The sequence below is a fragment of the Lepisma saccharinum genome, chromosome 5 (assembly GCF_977018435.1).
Source record: "Lepisma saccharinum chromosome 5, izLepSacc3.1, whole genome shotgun sequence".
In the NCBI taxonomy this organism is placed as follows: Eukaryota; Metazoa; Arthropoda; class Insecta; order Zygentoma; family Lepismatidae; genus Lepisma; species Lepisma saccharinum.
In genome coordinates this window covers 23,229,449-23,250,632 of record NC_139233.1, presented here as the reverse complement: position 1 = coordinate 23,250,632, position 21,184 = coordinate 23,229,449, and positions in this window count along the sequence as shown.

Sequence of the window (21,184 nt, the reverse complement as noted above, 5' to 3'; positions counted from 1 at the left end):
GTATATTATAATTACCATAGCATTGCATTGGTATTGCTCTACAAAGAGTATTTACCACCTAAAACACTACTGGTGGCATGAAAAGCAGATGGTTTTATGCCATAGAACAGCTTATGTCTTTCATATGTTTCATACGTTTGTGAAATATAAATGAGATACTGTCATTAAGAGGCAACGAAAAACTCGATACAATTAAATACGAGAATGCGAAAACAGTTAACATTCCGGAACGAGTACTCAAGTATGAGTAAATACCATGTGAATATTTCAATTTAGTAAATTTATAATACGTCATTTTTTACATGCGCAAATGAAACATTTGTTACTCTTATGTTCACGTAGAGTGTGTGGGACTCACTAAGCGTGATAAAGGACCTTTCATTTGCCCAGACTGTGATGAGTAGTCCATGGTCTGTTGGTAACGAATTGTGACACGTCACTTCCTTGTTTATTGGTTTGTAAACAAAGTTATTTCTCTGTGCAAATCTCATATGTCATTATGTAAATAAAATGTATAAATATACTTATCTACCTACAAAAACAACACAGTTGTACTTCTTTTACAATTTCTGTTTCATATTTTGATGTTTGAAAAACAAAATATATGACTAGGCCATATTGTGTACATATTGGCCTAAACGTAACTTTTTAAAAAATCTTTCCTCACCCATGTATTTGGAATTGGCTCCAATTTTCAGTAAACATCCAGAAATGTTCCTTCTTTTAAATCTTGCAATTAGTTTTACCTTTCTGCTATGTACACCATTAGAAACAAACGCAAACCTAGGTAGGCCATATTGGGTTTAGGTTCCTTATGTTAATTATAAACTTTTTACTCTAATACTTATTAGAAGGGCATTGCAGGAACATGATAACTTCAAACTAAATAAGTGGTTTTTAGGGGGCAGCACGAGTCTCAAAATATATAGAACAGGGTGCCCAAAAACAGAGATTTTTAACGTACGCAAGTTTTGTTCAAAAAGCGCCAGAGGCATGAAACTTACGTTGAGCATTGACTTTGTCCATGTGGATATTTTTTAAACGTTAAACAAGAAAATCATGCTCTCTACACGTTCAAAGTGATATAATAAAAAGTACTAAGGTGTAAAAAAGTTTTTGTACGAACATGGAGTTGCAGAAAATTTCAATGATTTGTGTAGATATTTATGGAATTGATAAAAGAACGATAAATTATTACGCACTTTATGCATTACAGACGATTTATAGAGTTAATTATGACATCTTATTAATATATAAAAATGGATGTGTGTGTATACGAACCTGTGTTCAATAAATACGGTGAAAGATTGAATGAATGATTTCATGATTTATTTGCAAGAAAGGCGGTACATATATGCAGGAATACAGCTTATTGTCCTTGAAAATAATCGCCTCCAATGGTAATGCACTTCTGAGAACGCGTGTAGAGGTCTCGCATACTTTGGGCGAAGGCAGCCTGTGGGATGCGGTCGAGTTCAGCGTTCACATTGCGTCGGATGTCGGCAATGCCCGAAAACCGTTGTCCTTTTAAGAGTTTCTTCAATCGAAGAAAAAGGAAATAATCGGCAGGGGCCAGATCTGGTGAATAAGGGGGGTGATGGAATACAACAACCTCCTTACGTGTCAGGAACTGCTGCACGGTTATACGGTATGGAGGCGTGCGTTATTGTGCAGCAGATACCAGGATCCATTTTCGGTATACTGGTGGCGCACACGTCTGATTATCTTCAGAAGGCGATTCAAAATGTTCACGTAGGTATTCTTTATGAATGATCCCTCCAGCATGAAAAAAGATAATCAGTATTGTCTTGATGCGCGACTTTTCGCACCTAACCTTTTTGGATTTCGGTGACCCTGACGGAAGCGCTTGTACCACTCGTACACACACTTTTTCCATAAAGCACTGTTTCCATACGCCTCGCGCAGCATGTCGTGACATTCCCTTCGAGCTTTCCCAAGTTTGAAGCAGAATTTCACGTTCGTACGTTGCTCCATTTCACCCATAACAGCGTCGGTGCACTGCATCTTACTTCCACAACGCGTACACACAAACTGCACGTCTGGACAACAACACGGCTTCGCGAACGATGACTGACAGAGCTAGGGGTTCACTGACCTGACCGTCAACCAGTAGTACCAACTGCAACGCACGCCAGCAATTCAATCACCGTATTTATTGAACAAAGTTTGTATGTATGTATGTTTGTTCCGGCATAACTCTCGAACGTCTGGAGCAATTTCAACCAACCTTGGTACAAATATGACCTACAATCTGGAAAGAAATACTATGTGGGTAAGAAAACCCTGGCACCCTTAGGGGTGGTGAGATGAATAGTAACACTCCGATGGCGTTCAACTCCTATCGGCATGGGGGTGAAAAATAAAATGTCAAAAATGACCTACATTAGTGTTGAATCCATAGTTGTCGGAGTCGCTAAGCTAATTGGTGACATTCATGATGACATTTGAGAGAGAGGGAGAGAGAGAGAGAGAGAGAGAGAGAGAGAGAGAGAGAGAAAGAGACTTGCTTTCTCGATCACAGGGGCAGTCTATTAAGTACTGCGGAGTGGATTTAAGGTCGCCATGTTTCTTCCACAGACAACTTTAATAAAAGATTGGGATAAATAAATACCCGGGAAACGCCGCGTAATCAGTTAGTTCTCATTGAAAAACTGTGTTTCCCTAAAATTAAGGGGGTACTGGCAACATTGGTCGTGCCAGAGGGCAGTACCAGGTTTACCCGACATATAACTGTTATTCAATCAATGCCAAAATGGAAAAAAATTAATTTATCGTACTAAAAGTCAAGTAGGTTTGGTGGGTTAGGTATAACAACGTGCAACGTGTCAACCCACCAAATTTCACAGCATAGAGTGCTCATTAAAACAAACAAGTTTCCTTAATAAAATTGTTCTGCTTGACAATTCGTTTCGACCATACAATATCTCGAGAAACTAGATTTTATTCTAAATATAATACACATATGCAATCAAGCAGCACGAGTTTATAATATATATATATATATATATATATATATATATATATATATATATAAATGGACGTGCGTTTGTGTGTTTGTTCCAGCATAACTCTCGAACGCCTGGAGGCCTCCCCGATGGCGCAGTGGTAGCGTCGTCGCCTTGTAATCAAGGGGTACCGGGTTCGATTCCCGGTGGGGCCACATAGTGGTTCGGATCCCACTTTAAACTGTAGGTCCAGTCCAGATTAGCCTTACTGTGCATCAAGTGAACTTAAAACAACAATTCAATCCAAATCGAAAGCCTGGAGCGATTTCAACGAAACTTGGTACACATATCACTTGCAATCTGCAAATAAATACTGTTGGGGTAAGACACCCATGGCACCCCTACGGGTGGGGGTGGTAAGGGGTGACATTTAAAAATAATCGAGAACGACCGATATTATTGTGAAATCCATAGTTTTCGGGGTCGCTAAGATGAATTCTGACACTCCCAATGCCGTTCAACTCCAAGATCATTTTACACTATTTAGAATTCATTATTTTCCTGTGTAATAGAAGATTGGGATAAATAAATACCCGGGCAACGCCGGGCAATCAGCTAGTATAATATAAAGTTTTAGTTTTCAATTGCCATGAACAAATTATTATAAATAATCAATTAGATATCAGTCTGGCATGCCTGAAGAAGGCACGGAGCATAGTAAAATTCGGTTAAGGTAAAATTTTAACATAGCTTAATAAAGTCTTCAACGAGATCGAGAATCTGACACAAGTATTGATCTCGTCTGATTTTACAGAAGTCTATCTCGTTCTCGTTGTGGAGATTATCTCGTCTCAGTACCATAGCTGCTTTCGATATTTTCGGGATTTTTCGGGACTCCATGTAAATTGTTACCCCTTTTGTCTCATTGTTGTCTCCTTGAAGAGAGGAGTAAAACATGCTCCTCAAGTAGTTTCTTCATATAGGGTAAAGTGCCCAAATACCGTCCTCCTAAGCCAAATCTGCAATTCTGAAAATTTGTTTAAAGTTTAAAATAATTCAACAACTGATTGAAGCAACTCAACTCCATACCTACTAGTGCTGCTGGTGTGATTCTACTAAATAACAGTGGCGTAGCATGGACATTTCGGGTGGGAACGTCAAGTCCGAGGGAAGGGTCGGCCCTTTCTTGCTTAATAACGTACTTATGGTATTAGTCGTCACAGGAATTGTTTATTTGCCTGACGTCAGCTGGGTTTTCAATAAAACATCATCCATGCATGTTTTAGCTAGACAATTAGATGCCTCACTATGCCACAGATGTTTTGAACTCTGGTGTTTTATACCTTTCTGCATGACGTAAGTCATTAGAAAACCTACCTGAATCACAAGCGCCTTTGAACAACAGCAGACGTCATTGTTGCGGTTGATCCAACTACTCATTGATTTGGTTTATTTTACTTCGCTTTTCTACCACTTTTGGTTAATCGCGAATATGAATATGAGTGATGATATTGATGAAGGGACACTGACTAAGAACACCCGTGCTCACGCTGGGATTCGAACCAGGGACCTCTGTCGTCTTGGCGCACTGTGCAAAGCAGAGTGGATGATCCAAATATCGTACACTCTACTGACGTAACAGTGCCGATTAGTAATTCAGACCACTGTTTATTTCATCTTGAGAATGCTGATAAACATTTTAAAATAATTTTGTCCAGAGACCATTCGATGTTAAGAGTTTTCAAATGAATGCTAAACATTTCCATTGACACAATATTAAGCAGTTAGATAATAACGAAAAAATACAATAAAAAAATTAATAGTTTTGCGGGTTAAGTGGTAGAGTAGCAACAGGCTGAATTTCTACCACGAGGACTTCACCAACTTACTTCACAAAAATATTTTAGTTTCTAATGCACATCGCTGTTCGTGCGATAAATCATACAATGCAGTGGCCATTAAGAAGCAGTATATTTGAGATTGGTAAAGTTACGTCAGTCAATATTGCGTATTGTAGCATCACATAGCACGAGTTGCATGAGAGCAAAGAACCGGGTAGGAATGCTACCGCTGTCGTCTGCTTCAGAAGGCAGGAAGGGTCACATGAACCAATCACGGTAGACCTCTCGTACGCCGGCGTAAGAGATCCCATTTGCGCGCGTGCTGTAGAAATGGAAGCTTTCCCTCCATAAAGGCAGCAAGGAATATAGGAGTCCTGTACGCCGAACCTGCTTGCCGTCCGGCCGGGAAAGGCATTGAAAAGAGTTTCTAGAACGAGTGTTGAGAGTGGAGCGTTGCAAGCGGATCGCGAAAAATAGCTATTATAATGCCATGAAGGTCAAACATATTTGAAATTAGTTACGTTTTACTTTATAATCACAGCATTTTAGCATTTTTGAAATTTTAAATCTGGGAACGCCGGGCGTACGGGCGTACTATAACGCTACGCCACTGCTAAATAAGAGTAAATAATCAAAGGAACGCAAATTTTGATTTTTCTAAAATGGTGTCCTAATTCCGTCCTCCCTTTCCAGTTATTATCTACTCATTTATTTTATGGGAAATTTGATGAAAACAGTGTTAAAATCTCTTGTAATAAATTTATTGAGATGAAAACGTGTTTATACATTTTATACACTTAAGTTACATCTTTTTACCCATCCAGACAAAAATCGCAAACAAAGGTTTTGACTTTTGTTGAAGATGAACACATCTCGTGGCACCACTGGAAGCATTTCGCACACTTAACCCATATCTCTCCTCACTTGTCTTGGGAAAAACGCTTTCCACAAATAGGACATGACGCATTTTCATCGCTTGAACTATCTTCGTCATCGGTGGACACCAGTGGAACTATGTTTCATCCTCAGAGTCGCTTGAACTTGGGTCATATTTAATTGTTTTCTTTTTGGTAGGTTTTGTCGATGATGTTCCAAGCTGATCGTTATCTTCAATGATGAAACGTTTCTTGGCCTTTGATTGGGATTGTTTCTTCTGACGCTCTTCAGCCATTTGTTTCTTTTCATAGAGGCTTTTAGAGACATCTTATGTGGACTTCATGTTACCAAGAATTAAGTTCCGGCTCTAGAAGATGTGGAAGGCTGGATTACTGGAACTTCCTGGATGTCTCTTGGACTGACCACTTGAGGTGCAGCTGGTTGTCATCATTCCCTCCATTGTCAGGCACCTATGGCTCTTCAAGTTGTCTAGATATGAAGTCATGCTCTTGAAAGAAATCGGGATCAAACTAATGAATTCCAGTTTTCCTGAATCCATTGACGGCAGTTGCAAGAGTAGCAGCACAAAGGTACGCTTCACAGAACAAACTGGATACTTGTAGTTTCCTCGCAATTCTGTTTGGATTAGAGGCCAACCATTGCTCTATAGCCTTTGCATATAGAGTTTTCAGAGGAAAAATAAATGCTATATCCAAAGGCTGTAGCTTGTCTGTTGAGTGAGGAGGAAGGCACGTGCTCCCTTCTTTTCAAGAATAAGGCATATAACTGTTAAACACATTATAAAAAGGTCGACAAGTGATCATACATCAATCGAAACTAGTCTAAGTGGTCAGGAAAAAAAATTATATCACAAGAAAGATACATAACGGTGGTCCTAAATCCGTCCCCGGAACGGATTTGAGAATCTCAAGGGTGACGGATTTAGGACTCCAGTTATAACAACAATGACGACTGCTCCTGACCAAACGACTACAACTGCATGACTGCGCCAACTGGAACCCAATATTAAAGTACTAACCTACGTATAATTATCAATCACTAAATGATGAAAAACGTACCGCGAGGCGTCAATATAACTGTTTCAAGTTGACTTCACACTGTAGCAAGCTTTCAGACAAACTATTCTTGAAAAAATTAAAGCGTGAATGAACAGCACGAAGCAACAACGTCACTGCCAGTAGGCAATCGAATGGTTCTGAAGATTTTCGTGCTGCTCTCGCAAGATGGCAACACTTTCCATGGAAGTTAAAGAGGGGGACGAATTTAGGGCAGGGGACGGATTTCGGGCACTTTACCTTACATTTTGCCTCAATTTGGTTTTGGCGTATCGTAACAGCCCTTGGACCTACCTACCGACTGCCGGCAAAACTCCCACATGCCTCAGCAGAGGTTGCAGATCATCCAACCAGTTACGGGGTGACGTGTGGTGAGAACGACGAGTTGGTAGTTGTTGTAGCATTCGTAGCTCCATAATTTGCACACGATGGTGGGTTGGTGGGTGGCCACCGGTCCTATAAACTGGCCGGAATCTCAGGAGAAAAGTTGTTCTCCCAGGAGAGTGGAACTTGTGCGCGTCCCGTAGCCAAAGACTGTCGCCTTAGACTGAACGGCCACGGTGCGGGAGAGTTTATTGTCAGTTCCAATTTAAGTGTAGCCTAAAACCCTTATAGTGAATTGTAAAATAACCTCTCCAAAACTTGAAAAAAAAATAATTAATAAAACATATATTTATTGTAATCCAATTTTTCAACAGATAATAAAATTAAATGTTTATAAGCTCAATTGCACTGTTTTGCTTCCACTGCTTTTTAGCAAATAGATTACGCGCTGCTTATGTTAATTACCAGAATCTTGATGAAGAATTAACTGTAACATTGCTATACCCTTTCCCCCTCCCCCAGAACCATATGTATTTTTGGTATCCCCGATATTATTTTATATATTCAGCATTTTGGGATAATTTCGGTTTTCCCGCCACTTCTGTATAGATGCAAGATATTAAAAAAAATACAAAAAAATCCTGGAACCCATAGTGGGAAAGTCATTTTTCAGAAAGTGTATGAGAGACAAGTCAGACCAAACGTTTGCTTAACTTTTTGCCTGCAAAATCAACAAATAACCATTTGAATAACTGTGTTGCCTTCCAAAGATTCTCTTCTCTTGCGCGAAAATACTGGTGTCATGTAACTGTCTCCATACGAAGACAAAAAAGAACACCAGACACTGTCGACAAAATCTAAAATTAATGATTTTCCCTATTTCCCTATGGCAGAACGAACTCCGCACTTATACGCATGCCCTTGTAGCGGTTTACCAATTCCCTTGTATACCTAAAAATTTATATGAGCCTCTTCTAGCTTCTCATTAAAAATTCAAAATCTCTCGATCAACGACGGAAAAGCTCGTTACTCATTTTTTATTCCAACCCTCGTGATTAACAGGGAAAAAATAGTGGTTGATTGTCAATTTCTGTCTCGTTGCGCATTCTCACTCCAACTTTTTTTTTCCAACACTTCACGCGTTGGCTTCAATCAAGGTTGCAAACTAGTTTCTAGCCATTTCCAAATTTTTAATTTTCCTTCATTTTTTAATTTTTACCCTGCGAAGGATTGTTTCATTTTCTTGATCTGCAATGATCCGTGCTTCCATGATTCCACGCAGAATTAACAAAACCAGTACAATTCATATAAAATCAAAGACGGCTGGATGAAAGGTAAGTCAATTAATGATAGGGTACTCTCATTGGTTGACAGTGTTGCCAAATTTTAACAATATAAAAGAGCTTTAATAATGTTACAAATTGCACTGAATGGAGAACAGATTCCAAACTACGTACTCTCTCAATGAACTGAACACAGAATATTTTTATGATGAAATCGAGTGTTCAAAAGTGACAATTAGAATTATTTTACGATCATCGTCTGTATCCGTATATTATAATTACCATAGCATTGCAGTGGTATTGCTCTACAAACAGTATTTACCACCTAAAACACTACTGGTGGCATGAAAAGCAGATGGTTTTATGCCATAGAACAGCTTATGTCTTTCATATGTTTCATACGTTTGTGAAATATAAATGAGATACTGTCATTAGAAGGCAACGAAAAACTCGATACAATTAAATACGAGAATGCGAAAACAGTTAACATTCCGGAACGAGTACTCAAGTATGAGTAAATACCATGTGAATATTTCAATTTAGTCAATTTATAATACGTCATTTTTTACAAAGTAGAAAGTCCTGGGTTCAAATATTATGCACTAGTACACTTTAGGATAACTTAAGTGATTACTAGTTTCTTTGTATTTATATACTACCGCATCTCTCTTTTCCCAATTACGAATTAATATTCTCATTGAGGTATTAGAAAAAATGCTTTTCTTCTCGCTCTATCAATGTGGCATACCCAGACAAAATTTGTTTAGGTCCACTTTTTACATACAGGGTGATTCATAATTCCCTTCTGGGCTTCGAACTTTTATAGTGCAATGACTCTAACACATACAGCAAAAGGGTGCATATCAGTACATAAAGAATCTCTCCATGTTTCGTACGCACCTTACACGTGCTCGATATGTGCATCCCTGATGACGCGGTAGACGTCAATCCTGAAATCAAGTTCATATCACTCACGTTCCGCCATATCATGATCAATCGCACAGGCAGTGAGTCTCCTTGAACTTGTACCGCGCACAAATTGTCTGTAGGTGCTTCTGTTCGATATTTCGCACGAAATCTCCATTGTACCGTCAGAACCGACACATATGTAGCGAAATCTGAGACGCATAACGCTTTGTATTCAACAGTGAAGACCATGTTCGCGTTAACCGTGTTACACTGCCACCTAGCGGCTAAATCTACACGTACGTGATGGAGCCTTTTACGAGTGCAAACTGGGAGAGATTCATTGTGTACTGATATGCACCTTTTTGGTTCTTGTAAACGTTCGAAACCATTGAGGGAATTTTGAATCACCCTATATGATGTGATAAAAACTGGGCTTACGATTAATTTCAAGTGCAAACTAAACCAATGAAATATGCCTCCATAGGAAGTGAGTACACGAAATCACGAAATATTGTTTGAACTAAGCTAAAGGAAATGAGAGTTCGCCCATCCGGATTAAGTGAAAGTATCTTACACCTGAAACATCCCTCAAAGACCCCACACGTGATATATCCCTTCGAACAAACATCGGTTGAGAGTGAATTTAATGTTTCTTAAGCCTTGGAAGATTTAACGAGAAATGCCGAGAGTGTTGAGAAAAATAACTTGGAGTCTCTTCGCAGGCGGCGAAAGACTCTTACTACCAAAAAGGTTCATTCCCAACAGTGTTGCAACACCCTGGATGCATGTTGGCACTGCCAGTCCTATGCGATCCGGTGGTGTATTTGCAAAACCCATGTGGAAATCGCAACTGTGGGCGTGGCTAATGGGCGACAGGTACGCGTTTCTTACATGACGCAACGGTCACTCGAGTATTTTAAACCCACACATAACACAAATGTCCACGCATCTAATGGATGTCTCTTGCATATTCGCGCCGTAGTTTTGGATGTCCAGCAGAAATCAAAGAATATCCAGTTCACATTCATTGGATATCACTTTAGATATCTATATATCGGTCGGGGTGGTGTGATCAGCATCACGTTCTAATTATCTTTACTTTCCCTAGTGTTCATTGATTAGAGTACATGTAAGAACGTTTTTGTAAAAAAAAAAAGTAAAATCGCCCGTACTGGGAATCGAACATGGATCCCTCAGTCAGTCAGATTTCATACCGACTTAGACTGACTTCTGTAGCGGGGTGTTTAGCAGAAAACGGTACGACGCCAGGCTCTAGGTTTAGAATCCCTGCCTGGATGTGTGTTGTTTGTCAATATCTCGTAATCAATTTCATCATATCATCGCTCATCTTTATCGTCGCGATTAGCCAAGAGTTGCAGAACTCAACTAAAAATCTAATCATAACGACTGATACTACTCGTCATAACTCACATAAATAAACCATATCAAACCTAAACGTGGCAATAAAATCTACTACTTGTATTATAAAGTTATATGCTTTCTGACAAAAAGGGAAGTAAAGTTAAAGATTGAAACACTTACAGATTTGGCAAAACAAAAGAGACAACACATTTCGAATATGACACAGTCATGAAGGACAACGCGGGTTTAATTTCACTCAAAAAGAGATTGGCAGTATTTTGGTAGCAATGAGGATTCAAATTACAAAGAAATTGCGAGTAAATTTGTTAGTGACGTACAAGGAACTGGGGTAATGAGATTCAAGGTGCACTTTGTGAACTTCCCTTTATGTACCTTCCTTCCAATCTCGGAGCTGTTCCTGAAGAAACGGGCGAAAGGTTCCGTACGGACAATAGGGTTATGGAAAGAAGTTATCAGTTACGAAGACCATCAGGATGACGTTGTTGCTCGATGCTTCGCAGGACATGCTAGAAATATTGCACAAATTAAGTTTTGCATAAACCAAGACGTGATAATGACAAGCGAAATAATGAAGCAAGATCTTTTTACCAGTTTGCTTTCCATGTTTGTGTAACATTGGTTCGTAAGAATGAACATGAGTACTTCTCAATTACTCAACTTCCCATGACCCTAGGGAACCTGCTCAAACAAGGCCACTTACTCTATTTGTATTAACACGACCCATTAGCATGGACATATGGCGAATTCAAGGATCAGATTTTTGTATCGTCTCTACAAATTATCGCCATACGAAATATATTTGTTAGGCACAAATATTTGGTCGCCAGCTCGGTGGGAGAGCGGGTTAATCTCGACAAAGAAGTTCTCGGGTTCAATTCCCGGCGTGGGCATGGGTGTTCTGTTTTGGCCCTTTATTAATTTCGCTCATCCTTATCGTGTCGATTATCACAAAGAACGCTCATGTCCAGGGTGAGATCGAAGGTCGATCATTTAATGCCCCCGGCCACCGAGCCATCCCCTTCGGACAGGTCATGTAGCATGTGAGAAGATAGAAACCTTTACAGGATCCTTGTTGGAAAGTCTGATGGTAAGGGATCTGTGGGAAGGTCAACACTAAGATGGACCTGAAGGAAATTGGTAAGGGTGGTCTTAACCAGAATAGTATGAGGTAGATGAACCTTTGAGTTTGTTTGACTGATTGATTGATCTTTATATCGTGGCACATAGGCCACCTAGATTAAAAAGCTGAGGCTGTAAAGGGCTCTCAGCACACAGAATGGGAGACGCCAGAGCCTCGTTTTCCTGCAAGAAGCAGTTACCGGGATGTACTACATGGAAGTGAGGTAAACGTTTGTTATCTTATCAGTAGGGAGACAAATTTATGGTAAATAAAAACTTAGGAGGGCGGTAAATAAAATGTTAGATCAGCGGTATATACCAGCGGTGGAAAAAAGAAAGGCACAAGCTTTTTCATCATGAGAGGAAACAACATACAAAAGAGCTATAAATTGATAAACTACTTCATTTTTATATACTGTATACATACACAAGTACTTAGCTGTCCAACCAAAAAAAAACATCAACACAAAATCACTTCATTTCTAAATTGCATATCTCAAGTGATTTATTCATTGTATGTATTTAAAGCATATCCTTATCTTATCGCTGCTACAGCTAGCAAGTTCAATGAAACTGGAAGTTGAGTAGACATTCGGGGGAAGAAAAGAATGCAGCTTGACAGGGAACGAAGTTTTCGAAACGGAGATTATGTGCATGGGAAATCCCAATTTGCAGAGTTTTCCTGATGTGATCGAAGATAAAACGTTCTTCAGCTGCAAGTGGTAGGAAACTATAGGCAAACGTTTCGTTACAAATCGACAGTTTGCGAGCACAACCTCGATTGCCGGTTTTTGCGTGTTTTCTACTTAATTTGATGATATTTCACGGTTATTTCGCGAAAAAGCGTTCATTTCGTGGATAAGCACACATTTCGCATTACTTCGCGAATAAAACTCATGCATATTTCATCATTGGGGGTGTAGTTACGTGCAGAATGTTCAAAATTGCATCTTTTTTCACATTTCGCGATTTCGCGAAAATTCAATGTCCCTACTTATCAGGAAGTCGCCCCACACATATCCCATTTGTATTTGGAAATGCCAGAGAGTTAGTTAGTTGAAGCGATAGTTTGAAATTTATTTGAATTTTGTTTACTGAGCTCTGAAAATCCAGTCTACAGTAAGTTCGAAAATATTCGTCTTATACACCTCCAAGCTTGGTTATGCACTGGACTGATCCTACAGTTTAAAGATGAGATCCGAACCATTTTGTGTCTGAACCGGGTACAGTCACCGGCAGTAATAATGGGGCCGCTTAAATGCAAGGCGTAATGTGTGTTGCGTAACTCTATGGCGTTAGGTGGATCTTAATGGCAAATTTTCAATGGGGACTTCTACCACCGACGGAGAGTTAGGCAACACACATAACGCCTTGCAAGAAGCGAGTATTTCTGGATCTAGGTGTCCCATTTTTATTTGACGGTGACTGTACCTTCACTTCGAGGTCGATGCATAAAACGCAGTCTGAAGCTCAGACTTCATTTGACTGTTGAAAATACGCCAAAACCATTCGCAGCGGCACATCTGTAGGGTTGTAAACACTGTCTCCAAAGTAGAAAACGGGCGCTGTTGACAAGGTGAAAAAACTCCCGGGCAAAGAGGAAAAACCAAGACAGAAGCAGCACTTACTTACCTGTCCCCACGCCATCGGATGAGCTCGAACTGAGGCAAGACCCTTTAGAAGGTGGATCCCAGCTCACCCGCTGACAGCTCCAACTGAAAGAGGCGCCGGGGATCTCCCCGAAGGGAAGAAGGCCGTCGAAGGGAAAAGGGCAACCGACAAAGCTTCCTGCCCTTTCGCGGACGGGAGGATTACGCGTGTGACATTTTCTCTCCCCTCCCTCTTTTTGCAAAATGTTACCGGAGCGAATGCTCCACGTAGCGTGAAATCACGGGCGATTTCCAAATTGTTCCCCAGGAGTCGGTCTCCAAACGTTGCCCCATCGCTCATTCCTGGAGCGTGAATGACTAACAGCCACTGCACCGAAAAAAAGCTGTAAAAAACATGGTCTTCAAGAGTGTAATCATATGGGAAGGGCGGCGGAACGATGACACATATTATCCCCAACTGACCTTTCGGATTGAATCGGGCTGCCAAAGCTGGTTTGGCACAGACATCTTCATTGAAAGTTGCTTCAGTCCATAACTGGGGCGTTTGTAAACAAGATATACTAAATATATTAGGAAAATGACAGCGTACACAGAAAATAGTTTTGGTCTTACGTCCACTTTACGCACAGATAGGCTAAACGGTACTGGACCTGCAGTTTATAGTAGGATCCTTACCACAGCTGGTATCGAACCCGATACCCCTTGATTACATGGCTACGACGTTGCAACACTGAAAAAATGCATCAAAATTAATTAATACACTTCGGATACGTCAACTGATACAACATCGAAACTTCTGATGCATTTTTAATACATCGGCTGAAACTGACGCGGTAAGATGAATCAAGGGGCATAGTGGAATGATTTTTCTTGTACTTGAGTTTACATTTCAAGTCCACTTTATGCACAGCTAGGCTGACCAGGACTGTACCTACTGTTTGAAGTGGAAGCCGACTCACTACGTACGTCCACCGGTTATCGAAACCGAACCCCTTGATTAGAAGGCGATGACATTACCACTGCCCCATCGCAGACACCTTTAATGCATGTTCTTGCACTTTTATGCCCGTCTCTAACCCCTAGCCTCCAGGAAAACAATATATTAGAGACTGCGTGAACCCGAGAGCTGCTCCATGCAGATACGTTGCTGGAAAAATTCCCACCTGAACTCAGTCACCCCGAGAATCGAACCCGAGTCTCTAGCATGGAAGTCACACTCCATAAGGACTGGACAGCCACGTGTTATTGCTGTTATTATAGATTCATTGCCAAAGCAACACCAGTTTTCCATTTCTCTCCAATCTGGGAAAGAGCAATCTTCACTCTGGCCATCCTACAGTCTCTTGCCATCACGTTTACCAACAAGGATCCTACAAGACTCTCTGGCAGTCGCCACATAAATCGTCTTGAGTTAATTATTCTAATAATATCAGGGAATAAATATCGATTATGCAAATGACTATTATGTAACATTCTCCACGAACCTGCAGTTTCATTTTTTTAAGATCCAAATATCTCATTTGATATTTTATTTTTAGAAACTTTTCAACCTTGCCAATGGCGTCGTGGCCGAGCTGTCGCCCCCTACCTAGGTACACACAGAACATAAAATGTGTCCATTAACCAAAATATGTTGACTCCACTAGGTTAAAAGTCCAGGAATTCTAAATAAATTCAATTCCGGTCCGGGAGAGGTAATCAGAAAGTCTAAATGGGTTCTGGACCGTAAAGAACCTTTTTATCCTTAAAGTATTTCAATTCGATACCCGGAACCATTTTTTCGGATCAATTTAAACACTGTCCAAGTTCGGTACAGAAATGAAACAACACTCAGCTTGGACCGAATTGAAATTGTGCTACTAAGAAAGTTTCAGTCCTGTTACGGAACCCAATAAAACCCATTGGAATTTTATGGATTCTTGGACTTTTAACAGCCCTCCATTAAAGTGCCCAAACTGTTAATGAACTACATTCCATGCATCAATATACACTCAGAAATGCATGAAAATGTACTTGACTGAGCTGCTCCTCCGAAATCCAAAGTTACATGTTTAAATATGTCTGCTGATGCATCAACTTTGAGTTGATGTATTTTAAGTTTTGTGTGTAATCAAGGATTCTCTGGTTCAATTCACGGAGTAATTGGTATGTATAATATTTCACTATACTTTTGTTAGAATTAGAGCAACTCTGGTCTATGTGGTTAATAAATAAATAATAGATGGGGCTGGATACGTTTTCTTTAGTTATCTCAATTTTCTGCTTTCAAATATTTCTTTGTCCATATGTTTTCCCTTATTCATTACGAAATGTTCGCCTTTCAAAGGATCCATCGATTGTATTCTTCTCTTGCTCCGATTGTATACTCAACAGACAATCTGCTTCAATAGACCACTACTTTTTTCTGGACAGTTCTGCTTATGAGGAAACTCCATAAGTATGCATGTATATACAAGTATGTGTATTTACTTTGAAAGACAATCCTTCTCCCCATTTTGATTATGATTTTAGATCTTAGAATGTAGTATCGTACATGAAACTTTTGCATAAGTCAAAATTGACGAACTGTGCAACTTATTCAGACATACCAAGAGGTTGACGCATTGTTCAACTTATTCAGACATGCCAAGAGGTTGACGTATTGTGCAACTTATTCAGACATGCCAAGAGGTTGACGTATTGTGCAACTTATTCAGACATGCCAAGAGGTTGACGTATTGTGCAACTTATTCAGACATGCCAAGAGGTTGACGTATTGTGCAACTTATTCAGACATGCCAAGAGGTTGACGTATTGTGCAACTTATTCAGACATGCCAAGAGGTTGACGTATTGTGCAACGTATTCAGACATGCCAAGAGGTTGACGTATTGTGCAACTTATTCAGACATGCCAAGAGGTTGACGTATTGTGCAACTTATTCAGACATGCCAAGAGGTTGACGTATTGTGCAACTCATTCAGACATGCCAAGAGGTTGACTGAATGGTCTTATTGTGCTAAATATACAGTAGATATGTTGTAAGTGTTTTCTAAAGGGTAAAAACTTATTTTCTTTTTAGAAGATTTCCTTTTGGAATCTGTTATTTCCAAACTCGAGACGATAGTCTCCCCTCGACACAAGGCAGTGAGCCTTCCCCATGGTGTTGTGGTTCCGTCGACGCCTTACAGTGAAAGGGTCCTGGGTTCGAAACACGCTGGTCGCACATAGTGGTTCTAACTGATTTAAACTGTAGGCCCAGTCCCGATTTGCCTATCCATGCATAAAGTGGACTTGAAAAACAAAACTCGAGACAAGAAGAAGACAGGTATTTGACATACAAGACGAGTCGACACTATGCTGTGTCAAATTTCGTCTCTCCTTTATCCATTAGGTTTGGATTTGGATCCATCCACCTCTAGTGTTAACCAATCCGATAGGCAAATTGGTGGGAAAACATGACTTGAGCCTCAGCATCACCAAAGACGTTGTCTAAAATAGTTTTCAGCTTTTCTAATTGTGAAACAATTTCAGTTTTTCCGAGATATTAGAATCTTTTGTAATATTTATTTTAAGTTTTATTTCAACCTCGTGAGGTTAATCGCCACGGTGAGGATGGGTGTCGTTGCCGTTGATGAACAGTGAAACACCAGTGTTTTTTTACAGTTTCTCTCTTAAGAATTCTAACTGTAGCCAGCTACTTTTAAAAGTAAGTGACTGTAACTGTAATACAGTTACGTCTTCGCAAAACAAAAGTAACTATCAACAGTTACTTTACGACACTTAAATTGAAAACTTGAACATTTTTAATGTGAGGAAAAAGTTAAATTAAGCAACTTTGTTTTCAATTATGTCTTCTCTGGATGCTAAAGAGAAAGGATTTTTATGGAATCTCCTAATTCAAGGACACTAGGCTTCATTGTATGCTAAATTTCAAACATGCAATCTTTATTTCAATTTGTTATTCAGAATTGCGTCTGAAGTTTTCAATGTTTTGGGTTCATTGCTACGCTTATTTGGAACGTAGGTAGAAAGAGGGAGTGGCTCTTGTTGAGCTACGAATGAAAGACAAAGTAGGTGCAAAGTAGAACTGATATCACGCCATGCAAAGTACAGTGGCCGGCATATTAACGATTTTTTTCTTTTCGAATTAAAAATCACTCAAGCAAAATTGATTCCTTGTCTCATCATTTAATTGAAATAATATAAATGTGTGAAGTCTGGCTGTATTTTTTTCCAAGGTAACTTCCAACAGTAATTAATTGTAAAAGTAACTTTTCAAGTAATTGTAACTGTAATTCAGTTACTTTTTTAACTAAGTAACTGTAATTCAGTTACCTTTTTGACCAAGTAACTATAATTCATTTCTTTTTCAAGTACTAGTAACTATAATTCAGTTACTTTTTAACCAAATAACTGTAAATGTTACTTTTCAAGTATTAGTAATTCAGTTACTTTTAGAACCAAGTAACTGTAACAGTAACTCTGTTACTTTTCAACTGCCAGTAACTGTAATTCAGTTACTTTTCGAAACAAGCAATTGTAACTGTAATTCAGTTACTTATTGAAGTAAGTAACTGTAATTCACTTACTTTTTGAACTAAGTAACTGTAATTCAGTTACTTTTTGAACTAAGTAACTCTAATCCAGTTACTTTTTGAACCAAGTAACTGTAGCTGTAATCCAGTTACGTCTTGAACCAAGTAACAGTAACTGTAATTCAGTTCCTTTTCAAGTACTAGTAACTATAATTCAGTTACTTTTTAATCAAGTAACTTTAACTGTTACTTTTTGGAATTAGTAATTCAGTTACTTTTAGAACCAAGTAACTGTAACGTAAGGTTACTTTTCAACTACCAGCAACTGTAATGCAGTTACTTTTTGAACTAAGTAACTGTAGCTGTAATCCAGTTACTTTTTGAACCAAGTAATTGTAACTGTAATTCAGTAACTTTTAAAAATGAACTGTCAAACGTATTATCTCCCTTGTCAATGCCGGAACTCGAACCCTGAACGAGTTGACAACACGATTCGCTCAACAACAGAGGTGGGTTAAATGTTCTGATCATATATTCTAATGCAAATATCTAGTCAATTGAGAATCCAATGCATTTAAGTATTCTCCGGGGTGTACTGGGAAGAATTCTGAACAGATTAGTGTTTGTCCTCATATTAGAGACATTTTGGGAAAAGTGACAGTCGTCATTGGGCTAAAGTTTCGGCATGTCTGTTAGGATAGGACGATTGGTAACCGACATTTATTGAGGGGTGGAGTGCATTTCTACTGTAGCATACTTGCTTACCTTAAGAATAACCCAGTGACTGTAGGAATGGGTGGTTCCGAATTTTTGGAAGAATCAGATATCGGATTCATCAATCGTATTTGAATGTACTACCACGCAAGGGATCTAGTTTCGAATCCTGGGCAAGGCATGGGTATATTTGTATCTATTTGTTCGTGCATTTCTTTAATTAATTCACCACTCACTCTCTTCGTCGTGATTAATCTATTAAGGGAAAGTTTCTAGATGCTATAGTTCCCGAGATATCTACAATTAACAGTCATGTTATATCGTCCTTTAATTGTCAGCTTCGCCGCTCCAAAGATACGTTTTCGCTCGTTAAATTGGCCCTTTAAGATGAAATTAAAACTTGACTACTCCACACCGTTAGCACTGAGGGGATACAAATTGACTCCCCCTACTCGCCCGCCGCTGTTCCCATTGTTTTAAATGTACCCCTGCCGCGAAGGATTATGGGAGATTTCCTTCGAGCGAAGAAGGATTCAGGTCCTTACGTTTCTCCTTTTAAATAATGACATTTTGAATGGGAGCAGTGCGAAGACGCTACCCCACTCTGGGATCCTATTAGCGTACATGTTATAATATATGAGAGATCAATAGAGGTTATGAGAGGGGACCGGAAATTGATTCTCTCTCTCTCTCTCTCTCTCTCTCTCTCTCTCTCTCTCTCTCTCTCTCTCATGCAATCACACTATAATGAATTATGTTTCTTTCTTTGTCTTTCCTTCGCCTCTTTATCACCCTTTTCTACATTTCTGTTTCCTCTTTTTTACTTTCTTTCTCTTTCTTTCCTTTCAATCTTTCTCCCCTTGTGTTTTCCACCTCTTTCACTCCATTCTCTCTCTCCCCTTCAGTTCATTTTCCTTCCATTTCGCTCTTCTCTTTTCTCTCTAGGTTCACCTTTATCTGTCCTTCAATTCCATTGCTATCTTCTTTTTCTTTTCCCTCTTTTTACGCTCTCTCTTCCTTTTTCTACAATATTTTCTATCTATTGTGTTTTTGTATCCCTCCTCTCTCTCTCTCCTTTTCCTTATCTTCTATATTCCCCTCTTTCTCACTCTGTCTTTATCAGTATTTTTTCTGCCTCATTCTTCCGCTCATTTATTTATCTTCTTCCCACTTTCCTTTTTCGACTTTCTTATTCTATTTTTTCTCTCTTCCTATTCTCTTTGCCACTCTTTCCTTCTCTTCTTACCCTGTTTATTTATTTCCTACTCTATCTCTCCCCGCGCTTTTTCCCTCTATTGAACCACTGCTCACTTCCCTAACGCTAAGTTCTACACTCGGGAACATAAAACTAGGCGACTTGTATAATTTCCGCTGATGCCATATCGCACCTGCTCACAGTCTCATTTGCTCTGAGATTTACGACAACTCGTGTTCTGGCTATGCAGTCCATCGTTTATACAAAATTGACACCAGTATCTGTTTGAAAGATCAGAGATAGCAACGGTCTATTCACCTTTGGAGGAAAGTTTGACGCTGGACTAGGCAACGCTGCATCGTCAACGTTGCCATCTCGCGTGCGAAACCAGCGATTCTTGGCCTTTGCTCACTTTGCGTTGGAGTCAGCCTTGATGTTTTGATTAGGCAACGCTGCTGCGTGGTGGATGTTGGCACATCGTGTACGTGAACGAGCCATTCTTGTTCATGTGATCATCTATCGCTATCCATTACCTCAAATATGGCAACAACGCATTCTTGCCCAGCCGCCTCATTTCGTGGGCGCTGTTATAGTAACGAACATTCACTTTCTTTTAAAGAAAAACAACTCTTTTCCGTTACTTCTCTCACTTTGTGTTTTAAATCCATCCATGACAAAGTGATCCTGCCAGTCAAAAAGTAAAATTAGTCCAAATAATATTTAAACAGCATTAAACCTAAGCTTTAGCTTTAACTTAGTGCGGGACACTAAATAATTACTAATTTGATATAATGGCTTTAAGAATACAGATTAACAAAGAGAAGTGGAAAATGTGATAAAGGATGTCTTTCTTATATTAAGACTTGAGTGTATAAATAATGCTCAAAAAATTTGTAATTTTCATAAATAAATTTGGTTATTATTAAAGTTTATGAGTTGAGGATGTTCTTTTCCCCTGTTCAGTTAAAGTATTAGATGAGTAATATGTTATGAAATGGAGTTAATTAATGAGGTATTCAGATATGTCACACCCGGAACTTTCTTAAAAAATTAGGAACCGTAAACATAAAAATGTTTTCGCTGGAATAAAAGACATGAAACGAAAGGTTACAATCTACATTTCCCCAAAAAATATGATGGATAAGAAAGTTGTAAAAATTCACTTTTTTTTTTCAAGTTGTGTGGTCATAGGTGAAGCTTTTACCATCGTGTGAGTTACAACCGGAAGCGTATTTACAAACCATATAGTGCTGTAGAAGCGCCAGCGATATGTGGCTTCTGATTGGCTGTCATTCCGGAAGTTAATGCAGTGTTCCTTCAAGGTAACGCTAGATGGCAGGGTTGAAACTGACAGTGTAGATTTCAGAGATTC